Raw genomic sequence first — 6,830 nt, 5'->3', positions numbered from 1 at the left:
TCGGTCTCCAGGCACCGGGAGGCGACTCCCCCCTCACCAACCCCCGGGCCGGCCTCCACCGCAGCCTGCCTGGCCCCCACCTTGGCCCCCACCCCTGGCGCGCGCTCCTCCGCACCCACGAGGGCGTTCGGCAGCCGGGCCTCCCCTTCCCGCCGCCGCCGCCTCCTCCGCTGGTTGTGGCGGGCGAGGACACGTCAGGGACCATAAATAAATAAATAATTCCATTCACCCGCTGACAGCGAGGCGAACCGGCTGCGGCTCGCGGGGAACGGAGGGCTGCAGCGCCCACCCAGCTCCAGAGACCAGATAAAGTAAGTACAGCCGGGGAGGGAGGGACGGAGGGAGGAGGAGGAGGAGGAGGAGCAGGCGGAGGCGCCGGTGAAGAGGAGGGCGAGCATGCGTCTGCCACCCGGTTCCCGCGGAGCCTCACGCGTGTGTGTGCAAATAATGGCCAGCCTGTGACAAACGTGCCAACGCAGAGTTGGCCAGCGAGCCCTTATATAGACAAAAAACCCCGAAGCGGCCGCGGGAGGAGAGCTCGCGTCAGCCAGTGCGCGCGGACAGCTGCCCGCGAGCTGCCGGGGGCGCGCGGGGTCCCGGGCCAGAAGCGCCCCGCGAGCTTTCGGCCATGAGGTGCCCATGCTCCCGGCTTTCACACCGAGACTCGGCGTGGCTCGGTTCTCGCCAGTCTCTTCGGCTCACGGGATTACAAGGGCTGCTTCCAGTGCGGCGAGTCCCTAGGGCGCGCCCCGCCAGCATTCGGCCCCTGAGCCCCCTGAGGTGGCTTGGCTTCAGTGCGGCAGAAAGTGGAGACGGGGGTGGTGAGAGTGTGTGTGGAGAACGTCTTCTCTTTGAGCAGATGATCAGGACACGAAGAGGCTGGGAGGGGAAGATGAAATACCGAGGGGAAAGGGAGGTGTGGGGGCGTTCGTTTTCCTTCATTTTCGGTCCCCAGGAAGGATGGCAGGGGTGGAGGCAGATGGAAAAGTGTATGCGGGCGAGGCCTGAGCCCAGGCAGAAGCGGAGGGCTGACTTGGCAGGGGTCCAGGAGGGCCTGCGCCTGCTGCGTTTCCTGGGCCACTGCGCCACACTGGGGGCGCTAGGCGGTCAGGTGGCGCCGCAGGCTGCGAGCCCGCTCACGTGCGAACTGCCTGTTTTCTCAACGGATGCTGCATCCCAGCGCCCTTCTCCACCCCCTTTTCTCCTCTACTTCCGCGAAAAGGATTGCAGCCTGACTTGGAAAGGGCGGTCATGCCCAATACCACTTTCCCGGTAGGGTTGAGGAGGGACTTTTGTAGTTCCAATTCCAGGGAAATTAAAATTTTACACACACGCGCGCGCGCTCTCTCTCTCACACACACACACACACACACACCAGACACAAGAGGAAACGAGGGGTGGTTTCTCTACAATTGTTTTTTTTTGGTTCCCTTTCCTGGTGAAGTAAGTAGCACTAGGCTGCGTTGAGTGAGGGCTGGTTAGTGGCATTAGGAGAGCTGTTATTTCATGTCCTCCTTCCCTCTCGAGTCCCAAAGGAGACACAGCAGAGGAATAAAATAGCGGGCAATGATGAAGGTGATGTGAAAAAGACTGGACAAGAGGAAAGAGTGACTGACTACAAATGCTGTTTCCTGGCACCCTATGCTTCATGGCTAACCCCAGTCTGAACTCAGAGGGTTGCAAACTTTCCACAGACAGGTTAGCTTGAATGTGTTGTGTCATTGGAACCACAAGCACTAAGTAGGCATCTGGTGGAGTGTGGCTGAAAAATGAGAGTTGGGTGGGGGCTGCAGAGGGCAAATGAGGTTTGAGCAAAGTGACTAATATTTAGCCCTGGTGAAGCAATCCTAACTCCAGTTTCTAGTTCTGACCGAGCACATTACATTTAAAGCAATCCAAGTGAATGATCTCAGTGGAAAGGAAAGATTATAACCTTAAGCAACTCGGTATATTGTGTAACAACTCACAAAGTCAGAAACTACTTTTTGCAAATATTCACATCAACAGTGCGCAGTTATATACTACCTTTTCCCCCCCAAGGAGGGTTTTAATAGTAAGTGATCTGAAATTTTAACACCTGCTTTCCAATGTTCCAATTAGTGTATCCTTCTATAAATGCTCAGTTTATTTCTAGACATTCATTTGCTCTTTGATGTTGTCTGGATTATAGTTTTGGCTTTGAGCTCTTTTAAAGGGAAGAAGGGCAACATTACCTAAAGAAATCTCCTTTGGTTAGAGTCATATTCCTGGATCATGGATCTGAAATAAAAGGCATATCCAGAATTTGCTTTTAATTCTGTATTCACTCACCAAACATTTTTGAGGCATTCACACGAAAAAAGGGACTTAACTTTAGAACAGATTGGTTCTGCACTTTTGTAAGATTAAGTAATTGTTGAACAATCTGGGCTTTACTTTTTTTTTTAATCTGTAGAATGAGATTGGTGGTACCCACCAGAAGTGCTAGTGGTGAGAATAAAGTGTATTGTAAATACGTAGAATACAGACTGGCTATTTTTGAACCCTTATAATCATTCTAGACACCCTACCGGGGTTACCAAGATGAATGAGGCTGGAATTCTGTTCTCAAAAAATTATTATATAGCCAGTTATCCAGGATAATCTTTCTTATATCCCATTTGCCTTTTAGTCCATTTTTTTTTCTCTTCTTGATGGAATAAACATATATCCCAAATAACATGAAAGGAATTTCGCAGTTGTAAGAAACGTTGGTAAGATCTGCTAAAAGGCAAATTTGAAAAGAGTGTCTTTTCTCAGGAACCTGTATTCAGCTGGGTTTTTTGTGCATTAAGAGTGATTCTTAATGAATAAAAACAGGTAATGAAGGATTTTTCTTCATGTTATGAGACGAGGATGATCCTTCTCTGAAGATTATCTTTGTCAATAAATTGATTTCCATTATTTGAGAGAAGAGTTTGAGTTTCACTTTCTACTACACCTTGGGCAAACCCATCCACTCCTAAGAGTATAAAGTAACTGTAGTGTATAATAACCATAATGACAGCTCTGTCATGCTCACCATGGTCCACACACTGTGCTACTACTTTCTGATAGCACATAACAACCCTATGAGGTGGATCTGTCCATATCCATATTTAAAGAAAAAAGAGCTTAGGCCCAGAAACTTTCATAACTTATTCAGCTGGCACAGCTAGTAAGTGGCTGATCTGGGGCAAGCACACAGGCGATCTGTCTGGCTTTAACCACTGTGTAATATAGCTTCTGCCTTGCATGAAGCTAAATAAGTGCAAAGACTTGCGAGGGCCGGGAGCACTGACTCACTCCCGTAATCCCAACGCTTTGGGAGGCTGAGGTGGGCGGATCACAAGGTCAAGAGATCGAGATCGTCCGGGCCAACATGGTGAAACCCCGACTCTACTAAAAATACAGAAATTAGCTGGGTGTGGTGGTGTGCACCTGTAGTCCCAGCTACTCGAGAGGCTGAGGGAGGAGAATCACTTGAATCTTGGAGGTGGAGGTTGTAGTGAGCTGAGATCACGCCACTGCACTCTAGCCTGGTGACTGAGTGAGACTCCGTCTCAAAAAAATATAAATAAATAAATAGACCTCGCCTGTTTTGTTCTCCGTAGCCCAGTACAGCATCTGGCATATCGTAGTTCTGACCAACTAATTATGGAAAGAAGGAAAGAGGGAGGGAGGCAGAACTAGAGAGAGGGAGGAAGAGGAAGAAATAAAAATTACCAAGCCAAGTCTCTCCTGCCTTCAACTCTGAATGTGGCAGGAAATCCAGCCTGAACTTTGCCCTGGAAACAGAATAGTCGAGGCTCTTTTGAGGATTCCTTTGCCTTGCCTTACATCTAATCTTCTAGGTTATGATGCTCATTTGTGCAAAATTTGTGGAAAATATTCTCTTTGGTCCGACAAATTAGCAAAAGGTGCCTACGAAGTGAAAACATCAAAAAGTGACGTATTCAAGGTGGACAAAAAAAAAAAAAAAAAAAAAAAAAAGAAATGAAAATGGCAGACTGTAATCCAGGGGCACTGGGTTTAAATTTTAGTTAAACCACTGGTTGACTTTGTCTTATGCAATGTTGTGGTAGTACTTGTATGGTGGTTCTGAACACCAAAGAAGATAACAAATGTAAGCTGTTTTGTACTGTGCCTCATAAATAGAATGGTATGCAGCAAATAGTAATTACATTCCTTTACTGCCCTTTGTTCTTCTCCTCCCTGCAACCCATCCCTGATAAAAAGTACCCTCCTGGTTTCCATATCTTGAAGTAATCTGTGTTCATCTGAACTACTTTGTAACTTGATCTGGGCTTCTTTTAGGCTGAATCTTATGTTTTGCCTTGAATTAGTTATTTGGGAAGGCATCCTATCTCTCTTCCTGGGCTACATGGTCTTGAGAGTAGATGGTATATCTGGTTCAGCTGGGAACCCCTGTGGAGCTGGTACTTGGGACGGGGCAGGACAGAGGAGGGGCTCTGAAGTCCAGTATGTCTGGGTTTTAATCTTAGCTTTGCTATTTATCAACAAGGACAAGTTGCTAAACCTCTTTAAGTCTTGGTTTCTTCATGTATGAAAATAGAATAATAATGAATTTTATATGTTGGTTGTAAACATTAAATGAGATAATCTGTGAAATAGCACTGTGCTGAGCATATGCATAGAAACAGCTCAATAACTAGTGTTAGGTATTAAATAATTGGCTTTACGTTTTTTAGTTTGTCATAAGCGTCACTGGCTTATTTTTAACAGATTTTTGGGAACACTTGGAAATGCCGAACTTGCTATTAGATGGCACAACAGAGTTAAATTGCATAATAAACCATTAAGTGGACTCCTTTTGAAAGGTCATCCTGGTTTGCCACAGGCTTTCTCAAAACTGTTTGGATCAAAGTGATTAAGAAATATGTTGGGAAACAACTGCACACTGGTTCTTAGTGAATAATGAAACTTTTTTTAACTTGTGAGAAAGCTTCATTTCCTCAATTGCTTCTTTAAAAGGTGAATCCAGGGGCTGAGGCTACCTGTGGGAGAGATCCAGCAATTTAAAATCATAATGTGAGAGACTAGGCTAAAATGGATTGTAAAGAAGAATAAATAACACTTACCACACATATTCGGTAATTTAGCAAATCAGTGGAGGGTCTGTGCATTTATATATCAACTGTAATCATTAAAAACATGGGAAAAAATTAAACAAATTGAAGTTGACTATAATAAAACTAGTCCAGCCGGAGCTGGACTAACTGGTACTTGGGTGCACCAGAGACAATTTCAACATATTCACAAATATCAGTGTTGATAAATGATGTACATATTTTTGGAAATAATGTTCCTGACCTAATACTAAAACACCTGCAGATGTTTTCATTTATATTCATTGAAGTCTCGAAGGACTTCATGGAAATCCTACGGGACAATTGAATGATAGCTGGAAGATACTGGCCTAAACGTACTTTTGTTAAAGGTTTTGTACAGTTAGGATAGTTCCACAAAAATGTCTATGTGGTTCAATTATAGAACCTGATGATTAGTTTTATGTAATACCTGGCATTAAAATAGCAACTTTCAATTGAAAATATATAGTATAAGAGGTGAACACAAATGAAATATTTTTTTAGATAAATAAAAATCTGTATACAATGTAGGTATTTTGTAGAAAACATTTTATTACAAGCATTTGCTGTTTCTCCACCCCATAACACAACATGTATCACTATTAATTAGTAGAAACCTCTAATCATATTTTTATTGAAGTTCATATGTAAAAGAATGGTACTTTATAAAAAGCAGCCACCCTACTAAGTAATTAACTTCAAGATCTCTATCTTTTGTAACTAGATTAGATAAGAAACAATAAAACTAAAAAGCATGCATTTGGTAAGTTTCTAAGGAATGTTAATATTTACCTTATTTTAAAAATGATTTTAAAGAATTCTAGGATTTGAAGTTCTATCACTTTTTTTCCAACATGTGAAAGGCAAATTCAGGGATAAACAGCAGTAGGTGACAGTATTTTTCAACAGGTGGGATTATTGGCATTTTGGGTGGGATACTTTTTCATAGTGTAGGACTATCTCTTTCATTGCAGAACATTGGGTATCTGTGACCTTTCTTAGAAAATTTGGGCTGTGATAAACTCTCATAGACTAGGTAGCTTATGAACAACACAAACTTATTTCTCACAGTTCTAGAAGCTGAGATCTGAGATCAGGGGGCTGGTTGCTCCAGGTGTTGGTGAAGGCCTCTTCTGGGTTGTAGACTGCTGACTTCTTGTATCTTCACACGGCAGGATGAGAGTGAGAGCTCTCTTTTATAAGGGTTCTATTCCCATTCATGAGAGTTCCATCCTCATGAAATACTTACCTCCCAAAGTCCCCAGCTCTTAGTACCACTCCTTTGGGGATTAGGATTTCAACATGAATTTGGGGGGCATACATTAAGTCCGTAACGATGATCTCTGCTTTCTATAAGTCAGTGGCATTCCCTTAGTCATTGTAACAATCTAAAATGCTTCTCTACATTTTAATATACCTTTGGTGCAATGGTACTAGATATGATTGAAAACTATTGGCCAATAAGATTAAATTGAGATTGTTTTACAAAATTATTTGAGATCGGAGTACTTTCAAGTAAAAAATTATTTTGCCCTTCTTTAAAGGATAAAAATAATACACTTGTATTAAAATATTTGATTTGAAACAATGAGTTATTTATTAGTAAGTCAGAGCATTACTGACCTCCTACACTCCAAATCATTTGCTTTTCACTGTCAGTAACCTGTGGCAGTGTTCATGCCTCATGTTTCTTGAACTCCTATTTTGGCTTTCATGTGCTCT

General features: G+C 43.3%; 1 protein-coding gene across 4 annotated transcripts in view; it reads left to right on the top strand.

Annotated features, from left to right (window-relative positions):
* The window catches only part of SLC16A7 (solute carrier family 16 member 7), a 292,156-nt gene continuing 285,326 nt past the window's right edge, over positions 1 to 6,830 (top strand). For 2 of the 4 annotated variants that reach the window (XM_032288888.1, XM_032288882.1), the window contains exon 1: positions 99 to 311. The gene's annotated coding sequence lies outside the window, so the exon portion shown is untranslated. Of the gene's footprint in view, positions 312 to 6,830 lie in introns of all 4 variants that reach the window. The other 2 variants (XM_032288871.1, XM_032288824.1) reach the window with 2 other exon arrangements.

This window comes from Sapajus apella, unplaced genomic scaffold (genome assembly GCF_009761245.1).
Source record: "Sapajus apella isolate SASKATOON/1434 unplaced genomic scaffold, GSC_monkey_1.0 scaffold2, whole genome shotgun sequence".
In the NCBI taxonomy this organism is placed as follows: domain Eukaryota; kingdom Metazoa; phylum Chordata; class Mammalia; order Primates; family Cebidae; genus Sapajus; species Sapajus apella.
Note: the sequence above shows the minus strand (reverse complement) of the source record. Positions and strands in the feature narration are given on the sequence as shown.